General features: G+C 41.3%; 1 long non-coding RNA gene across 2 annotated transcripts in view; it reads left to right on the top strand.

Annotated features, from left to right (window-relative positions):
• The first annotated feature begins 324 nt into the window (after positions 1-324).
• The window catches only part of LOC113260564 (uncharacterized), a 332,644-nt gene continuing 305,920 nt past the window's right edge, over positions 325-27,048 (top strand). For both annotated transcript variants that reach the window (XR_008959891.1, XR_003318007.4), the window contains exons 1-2: positions 325-509; positions 3,319-3,448. This is a non-coding gene — a long non-coding RNA (uncharacterized LOC113260564). The remainder of the gene's footprint in view (positions 510-3,318; positions 3,449-27,048) is intronic.

The raw sequence follows: 27,048 nt of genomic DNA, 5'->3' as shown, positions 1-27,048 counted from the left end.
TTCTGAGGTAGATGGTCCAAAGATTACAATTTAGAGAACACGGCTTCAAAGGTATAGCAAGTTATCCTTTTGAAGGATATTTCCAGTTTAAAAGGAGACTCGGGGAGAAGTTAAGTATTTAGGTCCCCAGGAATGAAATGCCAGACAGCGGTTCAGGAAAGTTTTGAGTAACACTTCCTCCAGGGTCCTTCAAATTATGCCCCACAGGGAGGGACGAGGCGGCGTGGGGGCGGGGCTGAAAGTTCAAACCTCCGATCTCCAGGCTGGTTCCCCTGGCAACTAGCCCCTCCCCCTAGGGGGTTGTCCCAAAGGCACCTCGTTAACATAAATAAACTCCGTTGTAGTTGAAAGGGGCCTGTTATGAGTAAGAAAAAACGCTCCCTCTCACCTATATTCCTCTTAACATTGAGGAAATTGCTGGTTTGCCAACTGGCCTGGTACTGGGAGGGACTGTCCTGGGGGGTTGGGTGAGGGCAAGGAGAGACCGAGGAAAAAGATGACCACTCCAGGTAGGTGGAGGGAGGTAGATGTTTTAAAAAAACAAGGGAATTTGCGGGGCGTCTTGGGCTGCACAGGACGAGGACGTCCCCGTACCCTCTTGCCAGAGGCTTACAAGTTTGCAAAGAGGCTTTAACTCGGTTGGGCCACAGGTACTGCCCACGTGATCTCAACAACGCAGTGCGCTCTCAGGCCTGTGTCCTTGAAAGTGGCCCCACTGCGGGAACGGTGGGGAGAACGCGCAGTCCAAGGCCCGGGTGCGGAGCCCCTGATAGCCTGGGGCGCACCTGTGGGTCGACGGGCGGTCACGGCCTCCCGCTGACTTCCTCCAACGGAAAATCCAAGGGTTTTAGTCACTGTGCTAGGAATGGGAAGAAGACCAAATATTTCTTACTCTACGTCACAACATCACAGGCTGCTTTCTGGTAAAGCCTATGTGGATGATTTTGCCTCTCTGTGGATCTATCCTTAAGAGAATGTTGTTCCAGAGCTTTTATTCGTATTTTTTGAATTATTTAGAATGTGATTATTGTTCTGTCAGGAAACTATAGCTTTTACTTTAGTTAATTGACTTTAGAGGGGTTTGTTGCATTGTTAAATGTGATTTTTATTTAGACTTAGGGCTAAAATATTTCCTGTGGGGAACAAATCTTTGGTTTTATAATATAAGTCAATGAAAAAATAGGTTTTGATTAAAAGAAAATTGCTTCATGGTCAATTTTTTTTTTTTACAAGAACTGGGACAATTGCATTAGATGAGCTTGCCCTGTATACCTGAATACCTACTCTCCAAATGTTATTTACTCTTTACGATACAGCTATTTTTCAGTGTTCTCTTTATCCAGTTAGGTTTACCTTCTCCATTCAAACTGTTAAGAGTTTGATTCCCTAATTATGCAATATTTAAGTCAAATAATATGAAGAATGTAAAAGCATTTTGGAAACTATAGTACTGTAAAAATATAAGGGAGTGTTTGAGACTCCCTTTTCTGTACCTTCTATGTCATGCCTAGGTTCTCAAGAGATTTGGGAATATATATATTTTTAAAGATTTATTTAATTATTTTAGAGAGAGAGAGTGCATGCATGGGTGGTGAGGAGGGAGTGTGCAGAGGGAGAGGGAGAGAGTTTCAAGCAGATTCCCTGCTGAGCAGAGCCCAATAGGGCGCTTGATCCCGTGACCCTGAGATCATGACCTGAGCTGAAATCAAGAGTCCCATGCTTAACTGATTAAGCCACCCAGACGCTCTGAGGTTTGGGAATATCTTAAGGATATTCTCATTATATACTATTCTCTGCCTAGAAAGAACCCTACCCAGAATTTCTGCCTCCTACCCTGATGGCTTGAGGTGAATAAATCAGAATGTGATGTTTCCATTTATCTGTCTTCAATAAGCTCAGGGCTAGGGGTGGAGCTGAAAGTGGAGAGAAAGGTATATCTGGGGGAAAAAATATCTTGCCTGACTTATTTTCCTTAATGCTAATTTTAAGCAGACTACTGAACTGTCGTATCTACATACTAGGTTTGGTGATGACGTCTTCTCAAGGTGCTTATAAGAGCAGCATGAGGATCAGATCTCCTCTTCATTGCTGTTTTGATCAGGTTGCTATCAGGAGATAGAATTCAGCCTACACGGCTCGAATGAAGGAACCCTAATGGAGTGGTTACTTTCAGGTTTAGAAGAGTTGAGGCACCCAGGTGCTAGCAACAGTGGGAAATTGTTGCCAATCGAAGCACCTGAAGGACAAGGGAAGGAAATAGTGTTGTGGTTAATTGAGTAACCACTAGAGCCATGAGGAGAGTCTGCCTGGCTTTAGCTGTGAAACCGGAAGAACATAGAAACAGAGACTGAAGCTGTCAAGGAGTAGGAAGAGAGACCTCAGCTTCCCTTTCCACTGTCTCCCATCGGCTGTACCCCGTTAGAACCCAGTTGGCTAGGCAGCCCAGCTGATGCAATCAGCAGTTTCAACTTCCTGAGACACAGAACAAAAAAGAAGTAGGGAATAGACTGGTGATAGGGAAAGTTAATGAAGGATAGCAGTATAATTGTTCTTTAGATTGACCAAAAATTTTTCTGCCTATTTTCTTAAATCAGATAATATCTTTTTATAGTGCAAAACATTGAGTTGTTATTGATTCTTTAAGTTAGAGTATTTTTGGCTATAATGCATGAGTGTGGTGACTGACCTGAGAAATAAAAGTCAAATCAAACCTTTCCACATGGACAAGCTGGAGTTGGGGAATTCTAAATGACATGAAAACATTTTATATGTGAGTTTGTGTTCTTTGTCATCAGAAAAAATTATTTGGATAACAGATTTTGCAGGAAAATAGTTTATTGGTATCAGTTGTGATACAGTTTCAATTGTCTACATGTGAATAAAGGTTTTCAAGGTGGGCATTTCAGTGTAAGCCTTTTCATCCCAGAAATTTTTGACATTGTGATTTTGATATGACTCTTTTTACTGAAGAATTAAACTTTCTGCTTTTATTAAAAATATTACCAAATGTGTAAACTAGTTTTGTGCTAGACTTGAGCCATATACTCTTGCTGAACCTCACTCTCAGGGATATATTGTAGAATGATGGTGAGGGATGGGTGAATTTCAAAAAATGGTAGCCACATTTAAAAAAAATTCACAATATCAAAAGACAGTAGTAAAGTGGCTAGATAAATAAAAACAAAAATGTTCTGTTTATTTGTACATTATTCTCTACCCTAAATTGTGAGCAATTCTGCAAAAATTGAGTTTGGGCTCCCCATAAGAATATAAGTTGATTAACTGCTTGATTGCAATATTCCCACTTGTCTCGGTTAGACTATCTGGCTTGAAGGAAAGGAAATCACAAGAGACTGTAGCAGATCATACAACTAGAGGTCTGCAAAGAACTATGGTGGTGACAGTGATGCTGGTGGCGGAAGCATGGAGAGATGGAGTACAAGAGCAGGTAACACTGAGGGGATGGTGGACATGGTGTGCTGGTCGGTGTGCTATGATTGGTAATGATGGTGAGGGAAATGTGGATGGAGACGGATATAGGGACGATGGTGGTGGTGGTGGAGTTGGAAACATTAGTGGTCAAACTGCTCTCATTGATGGTAGAGCTGATGGTGTTTGCAGTGGTTGAAGTAGAGTGGAGGTTGTAGGGGTGGAGATGGGAGGTGGGAGTAGCACTGGCATTGGAAGTGAGGATGTTAGTGGGGGTTGGGGGAAGTTATGGTGATGATATTGATAACTCCAAAAGTGGTGGTGGGGCCTTATGAAGTGATGAGATGCCACATGACCTTTACATTTTTTTTTATGTGCCTTTGGTTGGAAACAAATAACGAAGTGCAGTAAATTTACTTGCAGAGAGATTTGTCAAACTAAGCACTCACTTTGCAGATGCTCTTTAAGCTTTTCCTTAATTACAGATATTAGCATCATGCTGTGCCGAAAAGCACCACTCCTGTCAATTTCAACACAGTACACAACTTCTTCTAATAAATATTATTCAACCCCAATTATTGGAAACTTTTAGAGTAAACCTGGCTTCCCGTATTCGATACAGTGCACTTGAAAGTTGATTTTTATCTTGAAAGTGATGCTATTTAGTCAGGGATTATCTTTTATCTCTGTCTGTGAAGCAGCTGGAAGTGTAGCTACTGAGATTTGATATTTGTCTTCCTGCACTTGACTGCCAAGCAAAATCATTTCATTTGTAATCAACAGAATGTATCTTTATGAATTAGCATAAGCATATACCATTGAAAAACTGAATCTACAAGCTTGACCTTCTTAGTAGATACAGTATATGATCTTTTTTTTTTTTGGATAGACAGAATTTTCTTCCCCTCTCTGACTATATATTTGAAATTAGACCAAAATGCTCAGAGTAACATTTTCCTTTTTATTGTTTAAGCCTTCTTCCCTTTCCCTGGCAACAGGTGACTTATTCTGCCAGTTATGAGACACATGTGATTCTAGAGATCAGCAAGAACTCAGCTCAACAAATTTGTGCTACTTAAACAATTAAAATATGTTTTCCTATTTGATATATAGTTAAGAATATCAGAGAGAAGGACACATTTAATTACTATGACTTATATTTATTGGTTATTTGCTATGCAGCTGGCACTTTTCATTGATTATCTCATTGTATTCTAAAACTCTCCCATTTTATAGATAAGAAGAATGAGGCTTATGAAATCACATTAACATAGGCTTAGCCAGGATTTGGACCCAGATGCCTGCTGGAAACCATACTCTTAACCATTGTGGAACACTTCCTGTCTGGTTTCTGACAATTTAGAATTTAGCTCCATCTTCCCTTTTTCCTGAAAAACCAAGTAGATTTATTCTTTTACAAACTTCTGGATTTATTGGAGAAGAGCAAAGATTGCCCTCTAGGAGACATGGAAACCATATGTAAATTATCCATTTTACTCTTGACTTGGAAAATATTTATATGAAGAGATTAGACTGGGAGTTAGACATCCTTGTTCCGCAATCTGATCCACGTGATCATGACTTAGTCTCTTAATGTGGAGACGGAGTCTTTTGGAGGCAGAGGCTCACTTTCCTCACCTGCCAAGGAGAGAAGAATCTGCCATATCTATCTTAGATACAACTTTCTGTAAAGACCAATCACTGTAAGTAATTCTTTACTGAACCACTGCACTGACATTTAATCAGTCTTCCTTCCTTTGATCTCCACCTTGCAAAGCCATTCTCTAGACTTTTGCCATCGTACTTTTTCTAAAGTGCAACATTAACCTTGGCTCATCTGCTCAAAAACCTTTATCTGTTACCTATGGGGTAAAGTAAAAGTGCTTATCATGATACTCAAGGTCCCCCTCCATCTGGTCTCAACCTAGCCTTCTTCTTCTTCTTCTTCTTCTTTTTTTTTTTTAAAGATCTTATTTATTTATTTGACACAGAGAGACAGCCAGTGAGAGAGGGAACACAGCAGGGGGAGTGGGAGAGGAGGAAGCAGGCTCCCAACGGAGGAGCCCGATATGGGGCTTGATCCCAGAACGCCGGGATCATGCCCTGAGCCGAAGGCAGGCGCTTAACAACTGAGCCACCCAGGTGCCCCTCAACCTAGCCTTCTAATCTTACCTTTCACTATTCCCCTTAAGTAGCTTGTATGCCAGTTAAACAGGATTAGTTGTTGTTCCATTATTCCGTGCTTTTATGACTTTGCTCATACCTTGAATTGCTAATCAATTACTTACTTAAAGATTTATTGAGTATTGCCAAGGACTGAATTGTGTTCTCCCTTTCCCCCCAAATTCACATTGGAGCCTTAACCCCAAATTTGAATGTATTTGGAGATAGGGTCTTTAAAGAGGTAATTAAGTCAGGTAATAAAGGTGGGGCCTTAATCTGATAGGGTCGTTGCCTTTATAAGACCCAGCAAGAAATGAGGGCACAGTAAGATTGCCCTCCCTAAGCCAGGAAGAGAACCCTCACCAGAGCTTGACCCTGCTGGCACCCTGATCTTGGACTTGCCTCCTCCAGAACTGTGAGAAGACAATTTTCTTGTTAAGTCACCCAGTTGTGGTATTCTGGTGTGGCAGCCTCAGTAGGCTAAGCCACGGACCTCCTGTTAGGGATGTGGGTCTGAAGGGAGCAAAATCCCTTCATTTTTGATTCTGTGATCTGGTGAGTTTTGCTGACTGATGAAGTTTTCCTCATTCAGTGTCATCTGGTCTTGGTTAATCTCTTGACTAGGGGAATTTCCAGTATGTCTCAGAGCAAGGCTCATTTATGATCAATATTTTGAGAATGATGGGAAGTTTCTCTGAAAGAAAGACGTACAGAGGTATAAGCCCTCTCCTTGTTGAAGGTATCTGTTTGTGTGGATAAAATGCAAACTGAAAAAGACCACATGTTCTGGTAGCTAGTGGTAAGATGGATAGCTGAAGTGATCGTCCAAATGATTGGTGTGGTCTGCTATTTCAGCAAGAACATAAGTGATGGGAGCCGTTGAAAGAGGATAAAGAAGGGATGATACATTATCTAATTAATTATTTTAGGGAAAAGTGGGGTAAATAAAGTAACTATACTTGAAATGTTATTTTAGACAACTCTTTTTACTTTTATTTATTTTTTTTATGTTTTTTTATTATATCATGTTAGTCACCATACAGTACATCCCCAGTTTCCGATGTAAAGTTCGATGATTCATTAGTTGCGTATAACACCCAGTGCACCATGCAATATGTGCTCTTTTTACTTTTAAAGAGAATTATGTATTTTTCCACCTCACCCTAGCTTTATACTGCCATTTTATTTGACAGAGCATCGGTCCTCCTTCTCTGGAATCATGGTGGGAAATTAATCTAAATTCTTAATTGCAATGTGTTAGTGTTAAGATGGGCAAATTGCCTCCAATGTGGTTGTTATTAAGAGTGCAGTTATAGCTTTATACAATAAAACCTCATTAGTGACATCTTCATCCTTGGGAGATTAGCTGAATTGTTTCTTACACCTCGGTGAATACATTTTATCCAGGTCATGGAAAATTATGAGACTGATTTGCACTTCTAGCACATTTCTGCCTCTGCTTCCAAGTCTTTTACAAACAAATATGTACTAGTAGGAGAATAGAAACATAGCAGATTCCCAGGACGGTTTGACAGAGATGGTGATACTCAGGCTAAATTTTAAATATTGATCTGGATTTCTCTAAACATGTTAACAGAGTCCCATGAGAGTCCAAGGCACAAGGTGTTCTCACTGTTTGACCTGGCAATTAGATCTTGATGTTATGTGAAATAAAGTGCATATTTAATAATGACTTAGAATAGTATTGAGCACTTTATAATTATTTTAAATAATCACTACTTATTGCACACTGTTATGTCCTAGGAACTTTTCTAATTTTTATAGTAACTTTTCCAGGTATAAGTACACTTATTTTAAAGATGGGAAACTGAGGATTGGAGAAAGAGAACTTTTCTCTGAGGAGAGAGATTGCCAAGGGTCCTAGAGCTAGTCGTTGGCAGGGGTGCGGTTAAGCCCAGCCCATCATCTTTTCATTCCACCCCTTGGCTCCCCGGACTGGAATCCTATTGCTACTCACTCATTTTTTTAATACGAGTTGGATCTTCCTGTTGCCATACAGCAGGAACTCAAGCAGCCAAACCCTCTAATGGACTCTTTATCTTTGCAAATTAGGGCAATCTCCTTTACACAAGAGCCACTCATGGGTTTGATTAGCATGGTCCAGGCTCTAGGGTACTAATCATCTCTTGGCATATTGACAATTGAGTTGGGAGGCGTAAAAAGCAGATTCCAGACTCAGGAGCTTGAGGGCTGCTCTTAGATTGCCAGCACGGGTGAAGCTGTCTGCATAGCTAGCTCCTTGCCCTTCCTTCAGGAATAGCGTATCTTGGGGTTTTCTCTTTCAAAGCGCACTAGAACCATATTCAGCAATGGCAGGGCAGCTTTGTAATGACCTGGTTGGCTGCTTCTTGATTTGCTTATCTATATTAGGCCCTGGATCCCATCCTACTCATTCCTTTCCACCCCAGGTCAAAACTTCCTAAGGAGTCCTTGCCCAGAATTCCAGGAATTCTGTATTAGCGCAACCCGACAACCGGTCCCTCCCTTGTTTCTTGTGAAAGATTGTTTAATGGCCGTAATTGCACCTGGTATGTATTCCACTTTGCAACTTGACTTTGCTGCTCCTCTCATCCAGAGTTGGAGTCTGTTTCCCATACCCTTGAATCTGGGCTGCCTTTGTTACTTGCTTTGGCCAGTAGAATATAGTGAGAGTGATAGTGTGTGATACCAGTCTAGGTCACAAGAGTCCTGGTAGCTTCCACCTTTCATCTTCATGGACCACTGCCCTGAGACCACCACATAAGGAAGCCTGCAGAAAGATGAGCCATTAGAGGGGACCACTGCCCACAACACCAACTTCCACACGGGTGTGAGGTCCTCTTAGACCTTCTAGTCCAGCTGACTCTGTAGCTGAATGATGGACCTAGGCAACAATCATCAGATGAACTGCCCACCAACCCACATAATCATAAAAAATACTAAGTCTTATTCACTAAGTTTTGGGTAGTTTGTTAAAAAGCAAAGGCTAACTGATGCACTGTGTTCTGTGGTTCCAGTAATTCTGGAACTAAGTTTTCTCAGATGAAAATGAATCATTTGGAGTGAGTCATCTGCAAGGATGTTTCCATTGCTAGCATGGTAGGCATTACAAAGAGTAGAGTGAGGAAAAGCGTGGAAGTGAGAACACAGAAGCTGTTTGTGGAATATAATAGACTAAGTTAAGAAAAATCACTTTGCTGGAGCAGAGTCTTCAGAAATAGGATCTGACTCTAGAAAGGCAAGTTAGAACAAGATTGAGGAACGACTTGCATGCCAAGGTGGTGAATATTCATTTTAGCTATCACCTATGAAAGGACTTATAATGAAAAGAAAAGTGGGAATGAGAAAATGAGCTTTCATGGACATTGGTAAAAGAGCCTGGCATGGCTGATAAGATCTGAGGGAGGAGATTGGATGTCCACGGGAGCACGGAATTTTCTTGGCCTCTTTTGTGGATTAGGATAGAGCTCAAACTGCACACTGGTGAACTCTGGGGTAGCTGAATTTGTGGAGGCCAAGAAGTTCCCGCCAAATCCCCTAAGGTGAATTTTTGCCAAAAAATCAGTCAGACCAGCTGTTTCATCCCATGACTGTGCTAACCACCGCACAGACACCATCTGTGTATAATGAGGTAGCACTCTGGTAAGGATCTTAAACTGCGTTATTATTCCACATGTTGTCTGGATTGGGTTGCGATTACGGTTTTTCACTTTTTAGCAGAGCCCTGGGAAATAAATGCTTATAAATATAATAATTTGGGGCACCTGGGTGGCTTAGTCAGTTAAGCATCCGACTCTTGATTTCAGCTCGGGTCATGATCTCAGGGTCATGAAATTGAGCCCTGTGTCGGCCACTGTGGTGGGTGTGCAGCCTGCTTGGGATTCTCTCTCTTCCTCTGCCCCTCCCCCCACACCCCTGCTTGCGTGCCTGTGCTCTCATTCTCTCTTAAAAAAATAAAAAATAAAAAATTAAATATAATAATTCATAAGCGAAGGCTCAAGCCACAGGGGAAAGTAAGAGTCAGTTATGAATGAAGCTGGCATCAAATGTTAAGAGTAGTTCAATATTGACTACCCTATAAAAGGAAAGCCTTAGATGGTGAAAGAGTAGATATTGAGGCTTTCTGAGAAGGAACTTTACTTATATGTGCTTGTCCCTTCCTTTGGAAGAGGAGTTGCTGATCTTATTGTTCAGATTTCATGTACAGATGAGGCCAGTAGACCTCTTTAGATCAAGCACATAGGATCAAGCACATAGATGTGACTCTCTTCTGCTTTCGTCTCCTATGTGGCATCAGGGCAAGATGGCTAAGCTACCCTCTGCTGGCAGAAGCCCAGGACACCCAATATTCACCCCTTTTCTCCCACCTGTGTGTACCCGAGGGCACTGAACTCTTTTTTTTCCCCCCTAATAGAGGGCTGGAAAAGAGATTCAACTTTGAAGATTTCCTCTAGGCCTCTGTACCCAAGCCAAGCGGTTCCTACTGAGTTTATCAAAGAGTTGTATTTTGGGGATGGGGGCCCAAGCCCAATGAGTAGAGAGTATGAGATTGCATTTTATTTGTCATTGGTGCTTGAGCACAAGTAACCTCAACACGCAGTAGAAAGGTGGGTAAGAGTTGGAAATTCTTGGTTTCCTGATTAAATGTTATCTAATGACACCCAAATCTCCGTCTTAATAGACATTGGAAGCAATGAAGTTGTGCTTCCATAATTACTGAATGAATCTAAGGGTGAGGTTTCTTAAAGGTAAGAGATCTTAGGGAGGAAGCTTTAACCCAGGAATTGAATAATCCTACCACCACTGATCTTTTCAGAAGGTCACCTGTAATGCTCCCATCCACTGGGAATAGCTTGGAGTCACTGTTGGCTGGGACAGGAAAGGACCAAACCACACACAGTAATTTACACAAAGACTGGTGACTCATTTGCTTTCCATTATGTCATTTGGGTTGCTTTCTATTGTAAGTAATAGAGAACCCAAACTCAAATTACTTTAACGATAAGCCATTTATTATCTGATAAAAAAGTTTAGAATTAGGCACGTCCACAGTTGGCTAATTCAGTGGCTCAGTGACATCATCGAAGACCCAGATCTTTGTTTTTTTCTACTCAGTTGCTCCCAACGTGTTAACTTATGTTGTCAATCTTGTCTGCTAATATATGACAGCTTTCTACAACATATTCAAACACAGAACAGTATCCAAAGGCCATAAGAGAGTCCTTCTTCATGGACCTTTTAAAGAGTAAGGAAAACTTTTCCGGAAACCCCCTTTCAGACTTTCCATCCTGACTCATGTCCAGGATTGTGTCGAATTCCCTCTTCTAAATCATTAACTGGCAAGAGAAAGAGAACTAACACAATCAGCTAAGATTAACTGAGGCATTCTCTGAGCCTTGGGAGTGGTCACCTCTCCTGAAGCACCCAGCTGCCTGAGAGCCAACCTCAACTGAGGTTCTGTAAAGCAAAGGAGAAGGGGATGAATGACCAAGGGTTCTGCTACAAATGATGACCGGTCGCACAGTTAAATGTGGCACAACCCCAGTGTAATTGTGAAGCAAGTCTGCACTCTTTCTGTAATCTGTAGGGATTCTGCATTGGTTTTCTCTGGCCACTGTAACAAATCACCAAAACCTAGCCGCTTAAAACAACACAAATTTAATATTTTATGTTTCTGAAAGTCAGAAATCTGAAATGAGTCTCACTGGACTAACATCAAGGTGTGTCCACTGGGCTGCATTCCTTCTGGAGGCTCTAGAGAAGAATTGATTTCCTTCTCTTTTCCAGCTTCTAGAGGCTGCATTCCTTGGCTTATGGCCATCTTCAAAGCCAGTAACATCAGATAGCATTCTTCTCATGCTGCTCTCGCTCTGGTTTTCTTTTTTTCTGCTTCCCTCTTCTAGTAATGACCCTTGTGATTACACTGGGCCCATTGGATGATCCAGGATCATCTCCCATCTCAAGGTCAACTGATTGGCAACCTCAATTTCACCTGCAACTGTAGTTGACCTTTGCCATGAAACCTAAAATATTCTCAGGTCTAAAGAGTTGGTATGTAGACATCTGACTACCAGAGATACGATTTTTACCTCTCAGATGCTAAGGGCTCCTATGGCAGTGTCTGTGGGAATGAACACAAGCTTTGGATTCAAAATTCAGTTGTTCTGCTTACATATAGTATATACGCTGTATGGCTATGCATACTTTGACAAGTTACAGAACTTCTTTAAGATCATTTCCTCATATATAAAATGAAATTCATATTATTTATCTCAAAGGGTAGTTGTAAGAATTTAGTAAGACCATATATGGAAAATGCTTAACATATATCTTCAGTAAGATGACATCATCACCATTCTTTTCATCTCTGAAAGCCTGTGAATATTATAACCATTGCTTCTGTTACTAAATATATGAATTCTAATGTTGCCTTCCTAGCTATGTAATCATTGGTTGGTTATTAATTTTTTTTGTGACTAAGTTTCTCATCTGTAAAATGGGAATAATAAATTCCTCTTCATTAGAAGAGGAAAAGATGAAATGACACAGCATGTATTTATTGCCTAGAGCAGTTCCTGATGTATGGCACGTCATCAGTTGAATTCAGTTCACTTCCTTTCCTCAAAGCCTGTTCACATGAAAGCTGCACAACTCATTCAGACCAAGGAAGTAGTTCTCAAACTTTAGTGTCTTGTGGAGTCATTTAGAAAGTTTGTTTAAAGTACCACTTCTTGGGTCTTCCTCCAGGGCTACTGAGTCAGGCTTTTGGAGTGGGGAGAGGTCTGGGTAGTGTGAATGAAAACACAAATAGCTGACCAGACTTTAATGTAGTGTGTTTCACAGAAATACTTGAATTTTCACATTGAACAAAGCATCATGTTAAACGTTTAACAAGGAAATTTGAGGCATCATCCAGAAGGTAGAGGAGGTATTTTGAGGGAGCTGCTAGACCTTGACAATGTTTCTTTAAAAACAAAACAAAAAAAAAAGATTTTATTTCTTAGAGAGAAAGAGAGTGAGAGAGAACATGACTAAGGGGGAGGGGCAGAGAGAGAGGGAGAAGCAGACTCCCCGGTGGGCAGGGAGCCCAATGTGGGGGCTCGATCCCAGGACCCTGAGATCATGACTTGAGTTGAAGGCAGATACTTAACTGAAGGAGCCACCCAGGTGCCCCTAGATCTTGCCAGTGTTTCTGAATTGAAGCATATGTCAGGCCAATAAGAGCTTCGGTAAGGAGGAGAAGGAGTACCAATGATTAAATCGAGTTACTTAAGAGTTCCTGTGTCCTTATCAATTTTCCTTACCAACTTTGTCCTCATTAATGGGGAAAGTGGGAAGTTGGTGGTAAAGTACCTAGTATTAGAGTCCAAAGATTTCACACAGATGACCCTTGTTGATGCTTCTTTGTTATGTGATGAAAGTATTTAACATTATCTCGTCATGTTCTTCACTCTGAGCAAACTACGACTACTTTGATGGTGCTCTATTGGGAATGTTCTCACACACATGAAGAGAATGAACGAATGTAGAAAGAAGCCCAATGTTACCTTCCGTTCTTCTGCCTGCTCACCCCTTGCTGGCAGGTAGGCTCTGTTTTGATTCCACACTCATTTCCACCCAAATAATCACTTGGCTTTCAGTATGTAAATACACAGTGCTAAGACTCCAGGGTTTTTTTTTTTTTTTTTTTTTTGGTTTGTTTGTTTTTGTATTTTTTATTGTTGTTATCAGGAATATAAATGCAAAGGATCAAATTGCAACATCCTAGATAACATCCAATAGACATTTTCTCAGGGAATTTTTAAAAAAAACTACAATGGCTGCTAAAAAGGAGAAATTTAATCTACCCTGGTATTGGTTATGTGTTTTCTTTTGTTTTCCTGGATGAAATGCGAGGCAAAAGTGTGATCAGGGAAAGGGACACTAAAGCTGGACTGACTGAATTCCCAAGTTTGTAGAATCAGAAGGGATTCTTGCTATTCAGTTATGCCTGGCTGAAGACAGTGCATTTTCTTCTATGATGTATATGTCACTTTTCATTAATTCTGAGAGGCCTGTTCCTTTAGAAACCAGGGTAAACAGAGTAGTGTATTGGATTAGATCTCTACCGTGAATAAATTTATTTTCTAGCAAGTGTAAAAAATGAGCAAGGCCAAAACCCCCCAGAGCAGAAAATGTCACAGTGATTGCTAATACATTACTGCACAGAGAAAGGCCTAATAAAACCCCTATTAGGATGTCATACCTGCTTACGACTGAATTCTCCAGAAAGTTTATTTGATATGTCTAAGCCAATTATCAAAGTCTTAGTGATAAGAAGCAGCTCGCTGGGCCTGAATGTGTCAGAATAGAATGACTAAATTGTGGGAATTCATGGGCCTCTGCTTTGAATAATTAACTTGGCTCTTTGTAGAATGCGTACACTTTGGAAACTAATTTTCTCTTTGCACAAAGCATTTTGCCCTTGTGCTGCCTTTGAAAAGTAAACTGTTTAGCTGTAAGGTTATTCCCTTTTTCATTATATTTGGCTTGAGCTTCCTTCCCCATCTTTCGGCCCACCCTTCTCCTTGCTCTTTGTCTTGGTGGCATCATTCTGACTAGACCCACGTAGTCTTCAACCGGAAATATGACAGGCAATGATGACATTTCCTCTGAATGGAAATTAAGCCTTTGCTTCGCAGTAATATTATAATGCCTTGTCTGTTTTTGCATTGTGCTATGACAAAACGCTAACTTTATTTTTAAAGGATTTGAAGTTTTGGGTGTTTTTTTTTTTTTTTCTCCCTAGGAGAGAAGCGGAGGTGTTGATTACACAAATAATTCTGTAGATAAAAACCAGAATTGATCTAAATTTATTTGGAATGACAAAGTCAGTGATTTGGACCAGACTGGGTAGCCAGTTTGTGCCAACAATCAGGCAAATCAAAGGGCCTTTTCTCCCTCATAGGTTTCTCCCCCCAAAATGGGCCAAACAGATCCCTTGTTTTGGCAATGGGTAGACACCTGTTTCTCAGTCTTTAATGACGTGCCAGTGGGTCGGTTGCTGTGTGGACAGACAGGCTCTTGTGTTCCCACTCTAGTGCCAGGGTATAGCCCACGGCTGGTTTCCTTAGTTGTGCACTGACCCCACCCCCTTGCCTGGCTCCTTTGGAATCTATCCGTCTGCTGCTGAGAGAAAAGAATTGCTAGAAAACATGGAGAGAGACCATCAGGGCAATGGGTGCTTTGCTTGTTTCATGACCTAGGACTTGTCGTTTCTTCTCTTGGCACCTGTATGCGGTAACTGCAGTTGTTATCTGGTGGCTATACACCTGCCAAAATGGTCAGGAAGATTAATGAGAATTTAAAGTTCACTGGAAGAAGCACAGTGTTGTATGTGGTCTCAAGTTATATGTATGGATGACTTAGTCCTATGTAATGGAACAAGTTCTTTCCCACTCTGGTTCAAAGAAACCTGTTTAAGATTATTGTCTTTCTCTCAGAAGAATTGAATTCCCTGGCATCACGACCTGCATTCTGGCTCGTACAGAGAGCTTCTAGCACAGGCTTAGAGGAAGAATTAAACCTTACCTTAAAATCAATTGCAAAAGCAAAGGTTCTGGATGTGGCTGCTTTTCTTTCACATTCACACAAATAATCAATAAGGTCTATGGAAACGGCTTAGCACAGTGGAGTTTGCAATGAGGTAAATCGCCGAAGTAACGTCTGTGGAGACTGATTTTCAGTATTCATAACATTTGCCTAAATGGAATGGCATGCGAGTGTGTGTGGGAAAAGCACACCAGTGTCTGTCCTCTTCCCTTCTAGGTTGATTTTAGAATGTCCTGGCCAGACTTTGAAGGGTTCTTGGGATAACTGTTCTTCCCCCAGCTTTCTTCCTTTTGTCTACACTCTTTGCTGAGACAGTGGGTATTTTAAAATATCTCTCTTAGGAAAGAAACGAGGCACAGAACAGAAGCCTCTGGATTCTTAACCACTGATAACTGTGGCGACTGGTATGGCCCTGTATGGTGATTCTCAAGGAGAGTGAAAATAAAAGCAAATGCTTGAAAATAAAATTAGTCCTTCTTATTTAAAAATAAACTTTCAGGAGGAGGTTGGTGATGGTCATAAAAAGCAAATAAATGATGATAAGATGTCAGAACTCCCCACACGAGGAAGGATCACTGCTCCGAGAACTTACTTTCTAAAGAAAGCTCCTGCATCTGCACCAGTGTCTCTTATACATATGCTAATCAACGCCACCGATAATTTTAGCTTTTGGTTTGTTTTCTTCCTGTCATTGTTTTGTGTTCTTATTTGCTAGACTTCATATGCACATCCGGGGAGGAACACACTTGCTTATCATCAAGTCTGGGGGGTACGTTGGGAATATGTAATAGTCCTTTGCGCTAGATGTTCCCTTTCATGAAGTAGAATTCGGTGAATGCTTTTGAATAAATAACGGTTTTGGGTGAATGGAAGAAATCAGGGAGTACAGTATGGATTTATGTCTCCATTCATCTTAAAACATTTAAATATTTCTGGACATAATGATCTACCAATTCTTTCTTCTCTTCTCTAAATAGATCGTATTAAAATGAAATATTTAAAGTGTGGCATGGCAGTGGGTTCCTGAAGCTTTTATTCTTGTGTTCTCTTGGCACCTGGAAATAGAGAAACACTTCTCTCCAACCGTGGCCTATAACGAGGCTTCGTAGGTCATGCCTAAAGCAGCTCTCAGAGGCTGATAAAAGACCTTGCGTTGAAAACGGACATACCTCACCCAAATTCTTTGAGAATATGACTATCAGATGGCATTCAGGCACACGAATCCACATGCAGAGCCCTGCCCCTTGTGCATCATGGATCGAGTCATTCTATCTGTCTAGGTCTTGCTTCCCTTGGAGAGCTAAGTCTACCCCCCGGGTTTCTTATCCTTTGCTTTGTTGCCTCCTTGAGACTCTCAGCATCATATTTAATTTCTCTTTCTGACTGGTTATCCTTATCATTCTCAGCTCTTTCCATCTTTCTGACTTGGTCCCTACTTACTGTATTATTTTGTATCCTCCCCAAGCTTTCTACCTCCAGTCTCCTTCTGCCCCCGAACTCCTGACCTTGGGCGCATCCAGCCAGAAGGCAAGGGTGCCCATTGATGCAGTCCATGTCGGTTCGCCTCCTAGGTCACTAAGCAGGCTGGAAAAGGGTGAATAACGAACCTGGAGAGGCCAACAGAAGATACCTAGCCTAGGGGGCAAAATGCCTGGCATGCAAAACTTATTCTTCAGACCCTCTGTCTACTTTTGCTTTCATGTACAAAATTCTAAGCACATTTATTTTCTCTTTTCTTTTTTTTTAGTTACCGTTTCTCGAAAGACCAGAGTGCTCAGGGTATATAATATATGTTGATTATTATCTGAAGACATTCAGATATCTAGACCTTGACTCTACTCGAAAAAGGAAAGTTTTCTGCTTCCTCATCTGTACTCCGTGACTTCCCTTGCAGAGGGTCAGTGTTGCAGTATCTTCTAAAGTAGCTGTCTCAGTGAAAAATCGCTTTAGAGCAGGTTGCTGTTGCTGTGTAAGACCCTCCTAGGATTTGGGAAAGTGGAATTTACTTGGAGGAAGACAGCATTCTCAGTGATCCCAAGAGACGAGGGTTATCGCTTCTGTGATGTGTACCACTTCTGCCCGAGAAATGCTGACTGGAATTCTTTTGATTCTTTTAGTTTTAAGACTTTTCACATGTATCTTTACAAAATTGGCTTGTCATATTTGACTCCAAACTTGTACAGAAGTCCTACTCTGTTTATTTTAAAATTTAATTAAGACAACTTCTGTCTTAATGTACATTATTTTGCTTGAGTTTTAGTCTGAAAATTGTTTATGAAAGTATCATCGAGTCAGAATTTTCCAGCATAGTGGTTTGCTTAATTAAGTTCACTAAAAGTTTGTTTATTTTTGTTTGTTTTCTTGCAAGGCAAATATTAAGACAACTGGGAAATAGGGAAAGCTAAAGTCACGTTTGTTTTCCTGGCACTGCATCCTGAACTAACCCAATCTCGTTTCACAACTTGTTTTTTCAACAGTTGTATGTGCTTGGGCTGACTGGTGAGCTCTTTGTCTTGTGAACAAATTGGTCTTAGGGAAAGTTGATCTTGGATTTTGAATGAAATTGTGGTATGTAAAAAGAAAGGAGAAGTTTAGATTTAAGGTTAGGTGATATGCCACAAACGAGTAGTTAGGAAATGTGTATCCTCTGAAAAAAAGGGAAGGCAAAACTGAAAAAATTTTTATGTATAATATTTGCAGTTTAACTTCTGTGTGTTTAGTGTAATAGCTCTTGTTTGCCCTATTAAATTGGTTTACTTTCTTACATCTTTCTGCTTTGGAGATACCGTTTTTTGTGAAATCCTAACCAGGCTCTGTGTTTAAAAAAAAAATCCCCTAATTGTCGGTCAGATATTGCTCTACAAAAGATGGCCTGAGGAACAAAGTCTTTTTTTTTTTTCTTATTGTTTACTGCTTTTTTTTTTTTTTTTTTAAGATTTAATTTATTTGAGAGAGAGAGAGAGAGAGAGAGAGCACAAGCAGGGAGGACAGGGAGAACAGGCTCCCTGCTGAGCAGGGAGCTTGCCTCAGAGATTGATCCCAGGGTCCTGGGATCATGACTTGAGGGAAGGCATAGAAGGCATATACACATAGAAGGCATATGCTTAACCAACTGAGCCATCCAGGTGCCCCTTTGTTTTCTGTTGTTGATAATAGGTTATGGGAGGGGAAAAAAGTCCCAAAATTGTCATAGCAAAGGAGATGGGAGAGAATGAAAAAAAAGAGATGGGCTTTCTTTTTTCTTTTCAAATTATATTTATTTTTTCATTTTTAAATTTAAATTCAATTAATTTACATATAATGTATTATTGGTTTCTGAGGTAGAGGACAGTGATTCATCAGTCTTAGATAATACCGAGTGCTCATTAAATCACATGCCCTCCTTAAAGTCCATCATCCCGTTAGCCCATCCTCTGGCCTCCCTCTCGTCCAGCAACCCTGTTTGTTTCCTATGTTTAAGAGTCTCTTATGGTTTGTCTCCCTCTCTGATTTCATCTTGTTTAATTTTCTCCTCTCTTTCCCTATGATCATGTTTTGTTTCTTAAATTCCACATATCAGCGAGATCATATGATAATTGTCTTTGATTGACTTCTTTTGCTTTGCATAATAAATACCCTCTAGTTCCATCCACATCATTGCAAATGGCAAGATTTCTTCCTTTTTCTTCCTTCCTTCCTTCCTTCCTTCCTTCCTTCCTTCCTTCCTTCCTTCCTTCCTTCCTTCTTTCCGGTGGCTGAGTAGTAGTCCAGGAACAAATGCTTCTAATGACAATCCTAAAATATTAGACTAGAACTCTGTTAGAACATAGGGGTTGGGAAATTTCCTTGGAGTTTGTGATAAATGTCATCCATACCACATATGATTCATATAACTCTATCTTGGAAGATATAATTTGGCTCTTGGTCTAGCTAAATACATGTTATGATGGATGGCATTGGGTTGGGCTGTTTTAAGATGGCAAGACTGAACACCGAGCTTGTGATAATGGGGACATTTTCAGTGATGTGGCAGGAGAATTCTCTGAGCTCTTTAGCAGAACAGATAGGGCCTTCTTAGCCTGAGAAAACTGTCAACTATCACCTTATGGACTTGGCTAATTCCTAGGAAGCTCTGCATCAAAGGTTCTACTTTTACTATAGAATCTTCTAGCATGAGCTTTGGGTATTTAACCTTATAGATTCATCTTATTTTCCTTTCCCCCCCTTTTGTACATTTATTTATTAAATTTTACATTAAGAGAGGATTTGTGTGAGTGGAGAATCTTGCCTAGGAGTATGATCATGCAAAGCTTCTGGGTTCTATTTTGTGCCAGTTCTTCATAGAAAATCAGACTTGGAGTCTAATCCTTCACAGGACAGACAAATGATGTGGCATCAGAACAAAGCTAGGAAGTTCACAGTGTGGATTTTGTGCTCTGTTTAAATTAAATCCAAATCTCTATACTTATTAAAAATGAAGCTCTCTTCTCCTTTGGAATCAAATACAGTCATAGCTACTCTCTTCTTGGGATCTAAGAATGGCAAATTCTCAGCCCATTTGCTTCTTAAAGCATTTTTGAGTGCATGTTTAAAAAACCAAATAGGATATCATTATTGCATAATTAAAAATTGGATGGTGAAGAATTTTAAAAAATCATTTCCATTAGAGATATGTATATATCCCTGTATCATTGATCCTTAATATTGAACATTATCTGCTTTGTGGCGATTGGATGATCACTGTAGTGACCTGTAGGAAGTCAGGTTTACCACCTACAGCCAGACAAAGGATCAAAAAACAGAAGAATATAAGGAACAAATAAGAGCTTTCTTAGGTATAATTCTATCTGATACAGTGATTTAAAAAAAAATCACAAAATGAAACAAAAAATTGCGTCCTCTTGAGGGACACTCTTTCAAACAAGTAGGAGCAGGAGGGCATTCAAATCTGGGAGGCCCACCTGGCGGCAGTAGTGGGATCACCACTCCTCTTTAAATAAACTCTCCATCTAGAAGCTTTTGTAAAGCTGGAATGCTGTTTGTTTATTTAGAGAAACTCATTATGTGTGGACTCTACACATATCCTTTAGCCAATCTGAGACAATCTTGCTTAGAGCCTTACCGAATTTATTTTCCTTTTTAAATCTGCAAACAGACCTACTGGATCTGGTCTCCTATTTCCTCCTCCCAGCCATCTATTTTCAGTCCAGATTCCTTTACCACTTTCCTCTACTCCAGATGGCCGCCAAAGCACTGAATTTCAAGCAGGTGGGATTGCTCAGCTATCCCGCCAGTGTTTAGGAGGGTCAGGCTCTCGGTTTTCCTTGTGCTCTATGGTCAAGGTGCTTCCCTGGTATGAGTCATGTTGGTTCACTCTCTGGAGCAGGTGGGAATGAACAGAGATCCCCTTGTGCTCAGTTACGACCCATTACCATGAACTACAACCAGCATGGCTAATGTTTCTTCAGCTTACGGCCCATGGTTCTGTTACCCTTGTAGCTTCTGGACAAGCAGCAGGTGCTCAGCAAATCTTGGTTCCTCATATAAATGAATGACATTGAAGCCCTCGCAAAGTGTGACTAATTCTTTACAGTCTTTAATAATGTTGCAATTTTGCACCTATTCATATGATTGACTGTTGTCAACTTTAGCTACACTTTGGAGTCACGTGGGGACCTTTACAAAATATTCATGCAAGGGCCTCACCTTTGGAGATTTTTATTTAATTGGTCTGGGGTTGGCTGTGCACTGGGAATTGTCAAAACTCCCTGGGTGTTTCCAACATGCAACCAAGGTAAAGAACTCCCATAATAAGCTGTAAACTCCATTACATGGAGGACCACATCTTTTTCTGCTCACAGCACTTAGTTTGGTGTCTAGCATCTATAGGTCCTCAGTAAATGGTTGTTGACTGAATTAATAAAAATTTGAAAACATGGCTTCTTCTAACTCTTGAAGACAGAACAATAAAAAAGGATTAAATGAATAGGGCTTTTTCTGAAGATGGTTCTAGTGTGTTACCTGTGATCAAGCTCAGATGCCACGGCATGGCCTTAAAGGACCCCACCCCCAAAACATCCAGGGATCATCTCAGGGACCACAGGTCTCCCAGTCTCTGGGAGTTTTGCAGCCTGCTACTCAACACTGGCCTAATTCAGGGTGGATGGTCTGATGGTTGAGTGGATAAAACTCTTGGAAAAAGAAAATTTGAAACTTAGCTCTTTCTTTAAACTTCTAATCAAAAGGAAAATGTTAAAGCTTGGAGATTTGGTATGAGAAGCTGCTTGACTGTTAATTAGGTGAACATTAGGAGAAAAAAAAAAGAAGAAAAAAGAAAGTGGTATCCTCAGTAAATGAGGAGAAAAATGCTTGCACAGTAGTAGATCAGCAGGTAATTGAAAGATGAGAAAAAATGAGCAGGGGGAAATTCAAGACTAGGGTTATGTGATTGACCAAGAAATGCAAATTTTTTTTTTTTTTAAAGAAAAACCTGAGTTCTTATTTTTTACAATATCTTTCGGAAATGATTGAATTTAGGTGAAATGTAGCGCATTTGGAAAAAGATACAACTTGAGTGGTGAGATTCAGAGCTGAAATGTGGCTTCCGATTCCCCAGCGGTTACCTGTTTTCTCTGGGTGACCTTGAAATTCTTTCCTCCCCCTTAGTGGCTCCTGCCTGTTCTCCTTCATGACTCCTGAAATGTTAAGTCAGCACCATGCTTCAGTCTTGCAGCTGTCTCTGATGAAGAAAGGGCAACAGTGTGGAGAGCCCTGGGAGGAGAGGCCGCTACCAGGGGTTACCTGCTGCCAGGGGTTACCTGCCGCACCGGCCCAGGAAGAATGTCAACGCAAAACAATGCTTATGCCCCTATAGCTTGTGAGCTGGAGGCTGTCACTCAGAGGCCAGCCCCCAGCTGGCTCTTCCACCTTCCTCTTCTTTCTTAAAGATGTGAGAGGAAGACTCACCCGGGCAGCGTTTCCATAGTGTTTGACAATGCAGTGGTCTCATAAATGAAATGAAAGTGAAAACCCTTCATGCAGTCATCCATGGGCTCAGCAGCGTTGGAATTGTTCAACCTAGAGAACATCATGTGTCTTCTTTAATGTCTCCATGGAGAGAAGCTTCATTTTTGGCGGGGGGGGGGGGGGGGGGTTACTTTGGATTTTTTTTTTTTTCTTAATGCTTCCACTTTCACAAAGCAGTTTCTTTTCCTTTTTCTTTTTTTCTTTTTTCTTTTTTTAGATTTTATTTATTTATTTGACAGACAGCCAGTGAGAGAGGGAACACAAGCAGGAGGAGTGGGAGAGGAAGAAGCCGGCTCCCAGTGGAGGAGCCTGATGTGGGGTTCGATCCCAGGACTCTGGGATCACGCCCCGAGCTGAAGGCAGACACTTAACGACTGAGCCACCCAGGCGCCCCTACTTTGGATCTTTTTTTAAATGATGTCATTCTGATCATGTGACATTTTTGCCTGAAACTCTTCAGAGGCTCCCCTTTGTCTATGGAAAAAGTCCCAAAGTGTTAGCAGGGGTGATACTGAACATTTAACTCCCCCCCCCCTTTTTTTTTAATTTGAGAGAGAGCGCAAGGGAAACTGGTGGGGGAGGAGCAGAGAGAGAGGGAGATGCAAACTCCCTGCTGAGCAGGGAGCCTGATGTGGGCCTCGATCCCAGGATCCTGAGAACATGACCTGAGCCAAAGGCAGACCCTTAACCAGCTGAACCATGCAGGCGCCCAGATACTGAACATTGTAAACAATGATACAGCATCAAAAGGCACCCAAGTGTAGAACTGGAGAGGAGAATGTGAGGTCCTGACCACAGACATTGCATTTTAGTTGCTGGCTTGTGAGGAGGTCTACAAGTCCCAGTGCAGGGACAGCATGTCCGGAGTGGAGGCTGGCAACCAGGGGGCCCATTCCAATTGATATGGCAGCATTTTGATTTTGTAACGAGACACTGTAACAAGCTGGTCATAGACTCAGCCTATTAGCTGACATGAAAGCATCTCCGCTGTCTGTCCTGGCCTGTCTCTAGCTTGTCTGGTACTTTTCTTCTCCAATATCCCATTTTCCCGTTTGGGTGTCATCATTGTATCTTCTTGAATGTGCTCCATGGTTTCCCATTTTTGTGCCTTTGCACATACTATCATTCTGCCTGAAATGTTCTTTCTCTCCTCGAATTTCTGAAAACCCCCCCTTTTTTTTAAAAGATTTTATTTATTTATTTGACATAGATAGAGATAGCCAGTGAGAGAGGGAACACAAGCAGGGGGAGTGGGAGAGGAAGAAGCAGGCTCATAGGGGAGGAGCCTGATGTGGGGCTCGATCCCATAACGCCGGGATCACGCCCTGAGCCGAAGGCAGACGCTTAACCGCTGTGCCACCCAGGCACCCCTGAAAAATCTCTTAATCTTCCTTCGAGGCTCTGCTCATTTGCCCCTTCTCCCTGTTTCCTTCACCCCAAACCAGCATTTTTAATACTCCCCCCTTCTCTGTGCGTCCTGCCTCTATGATTGTGGCCCTCACACTGGAATGTCAGTTATTTATCTGCACATCTCACTCTCCACTAGCCTACAGATTCCTTTTGGGGCACAAATTAGACGTGTTTTCCATATTCGTGTCCCAGGACGGAGTAGGTACTTGATAAATATTTGTTTGGTGAACCAGTGAATGAATTATTTTGTGTAAATGGGGAGCCTGGGGTCAGCATTCCCTTGCAAGGATATTTGTACAGTGGGGATCTCTCCTTGCCCCTGCTTATTTTTCTCCTCAGTATTATCTCATGCCTCAGTATTATCTCATGAAGGTTTGGTAATACTACATCTTTCGATCTCCCTCCAAAGGACTTTTCTCCTCTTTCTAGTCTCCTTTGCTCTGCCTTTTGGGCCTTCCTGTATTTTCTCTCCATGATTTACAACGTGTAAGGGCCAGGACCCAACACAGAAGACATAAAAGGTGTGAGCTGATGAATGGAATGTTGGAAGGCTGGTCTTGGAGTCCGTGCCAGTCACTCACACTCCTCCCAGGGCATTTCCACGGTCCTTTTCCTTTCTTTCCAAATGATGGTGCTTCGTTGCTGACTCAGTTTGTCCACTCTGACTCCTGCCAGGATTATTTGTGACTTGGTCTTTGGTTGTCTCTTCTCGTCTTGTACTGATCCACGTCCAGTTTTGTCTCCAAATGCTTCAGCTCGATCTGGCCTTATTATTTTTGAATTTTCTGCTTTTAGAAGGTGTGTGTCCTGCTTGTCAAGTCCGCTTTGGCTTTTATTCTTGTCTTTCATAAAATCTGCAGCCCTGTCTCATTTGGTCACATATTTGGATTTGAGGACCTTATTCTAATAGAAGTTGTCTGTTTGTTGGCTGGATTGTTTAGAATAGGGACTGTAGCTTTACCAGTCTCTGTATACATATTGAGTGGGATATTTCCAGTAGATGTTCATGGTTATGTCTGCAGAGTGTGGTAAAACCAATGAAATGCTGCCCTCCTACCATTTTATCAATAAAGTAACGGGGAAAAAAAAGTGGTGGCAAGGAGGGTGGACAGAAGTTGGAAGAGTGTAAGGGTAGGCACTCAAGCCAGGGTTTGAATGATCTCTGCCACTTCTTAGCTGTGTGACTTAGGACGATCATGTCACTGTGCTGAGCTAAGCTTGTTCATCTCTTTCACGGTGACAATAACAGTATCTGCTTCGTGGGAACTTTGTAAAAACCAAATGTGTTACTGCTTGCTCATAAAGCACTCAGCACTATTTTTGGCATGTAACAAATGGTCAATGAAAGTTAACTATTATCAGTGTCTTCAAAAGATGAATTTACTATTGATTTCCCAATAGGCATCTTTATTTGAATGTGGTTTCTCTTTCTTCCCCCCTTCCCTAACTCTATCTTTAGCTAGAAATCTTTTTTTTTAAAGATTTTTCTATTCATGAGAGAGAGAGAGAGAGAGACAGATTGAGAGAGAGAGAGGGAGAGAGCGGGAGAGAGCGAGCATGAGTGGTGAGGGGAGAGGCAGAGGTAGACGGAGAAGCAGACTTCCTGTTGAGCTGGGAGCCTGATGTGGGGCTCAATCCTAGGACCTGGAGATCATGACCTGAGCTGAAGGCAGATGCTTAACCATCTGAGCCACCCAGGGGCTCCTAGCCAGAATTTTTAAGAGTTAATATGTGCATATTTTAAATGAAGGTGATGGCCTAGATCGGTCCTTTTCCAAATGATGCTTCTTAGTAAAGGAGCCTCTCCACAGGGGCTGGGAAGGCACAAGTCCTGGGGAGGTGGCATCGGTGGGCACAGCCACCCAGCCCTCCCTCCTGTCTAAGAGAGCAAGCTCCTGCTTATCTGTTTGACACAGTGGACTTTCACCCAAGTGTTCGTTGACACAGAATGCTTGAAGCTAGAGGAAGTTAGAAAACTCCTTTCCAGCTTGAAAATCAGTGATTTTGAATGTAGAACATAATGATAATTTGATTTTTACCATTAGTTTTTGAACGTCGAATTAATGATTTGGGGGAATTACATTACACATTGCCTTATCCAATGATGTAATAATTTAATAAAATAGATCCTAATCCTATTTAGTCAGCTTCCCTCTGTTGTTCTTAGTCCGCTTTGAGAGGACTGTCAAATTGAATTTGCTGTCCTCCGTGTTTGCCAAAGTTTATTATTTCAATTTACGGCAGCAGAGATGTTCTAACCTGGCCTTTTATGTACTCTGTTGCGTTAGCTCTGATATTGTGCCAATCTGCACAAGAGAGTAATTATGAAATGAGGGGCCTTTCTTTGCTTTCAGAAAAAGCCACAGGCAGGCCTTTCTGAAGTCTAGAGGGGTTATGTGCCAGAGGCAGAATTGGGACTGGGGTATTTAATCTGCTTTTCTTATCCTTAAATATCTTTAAAAAAACCCCAACAAAACACTATTTAAATATTTTTGCAAAGCCACAGAGGGGTTAATACCAAGTAAAGCATGGGTTGTATTTGAGAAAAGATGTTTTGAAAAGAGAGGGACAAGATCAAGCTCTAAATGCATTTAATTTCTTAGCCGCAAGATGTGCAGAGCTGGGTTTGTAAAGCTCTGAGAACATTCAGGGAAAGATGCAGAATGAGGTCTCCGAAATCCCATGTGGAGGTTCGTGTTAACGTCTGCAGCCTGTTCTAGAGCTACTCCCGTAGATTAGTGGCTCTCTTCAGGCAGGATCAGGCTCTGCCTGTCCTGCGAATACTGGACCACGGAGCCCTAGTGCTTAAGGTCACCGGTGTGATCACAAATGAAATAAACGGGAGAATCAGTTCTTAATAACACTGAGATGATAATGGCAATGTAGGTTTTCTGTAAAAAGTTCTAATCGTGCAAAAATTCATAGCAAAATTCCTGGTTTTCTCTTTTTTACTCCCTAAGTCCCATTCCTCAAGGTAAACCACTAGTAATAGTTGAAAGTAGACCCATCCAGAGTTTTTTCTTTGTATAGACACACCCACACACACACTCATAGGTATATACAAATACAGAAATATACACACATATATATGTACATAACACACATATATAGTTTAAAAATATACGTGAGATTTTCTTTTTACTTTATATTTTCAGCATCTTTTCATGTTAGTCTGTATAGATTTATTCCCCATTAAGAATGAGAATCACACTTCAAGGGGACTTTTAAGTTCCTTCTGACTTTTAATACAAACCTAGACAACTAGCAGCGACGGGGTGGGGGGAGCTTCTGCCACCACCTGCAGTCAGAGCCCTCTGCCTCTGACCCCCCTGACCTTGGAAATGGTTCTGTGTTAAAAACAGCCTCAGACCCCCGTGGTGAAAGAAAATGACCCCTTTATCAGGTTGGTTTGCTGTCCAACCGATTGCACCAACTTCTCTTCTGGAAACG

The sequence above is a fragment of the Ursus arctos genome, unplaced genomic scaffold (assembly GCF_023065955.2).
Source record: "Ursus arctos isolate Adak ecotype North America unplaced genomic scaffold, UrsArc2.0 scaffold_18, whole genome shotgun sequence".
NCBI lineage: Eukaryota > Metazoa > Chordata > Mammalia > Carnivora > Ursidae > Ursus > Ursus arctos.
Note: the sequence above shows the minus strand (reverse complement) of the source record. Positions and strands in the feature narration are given on the sequence as shown.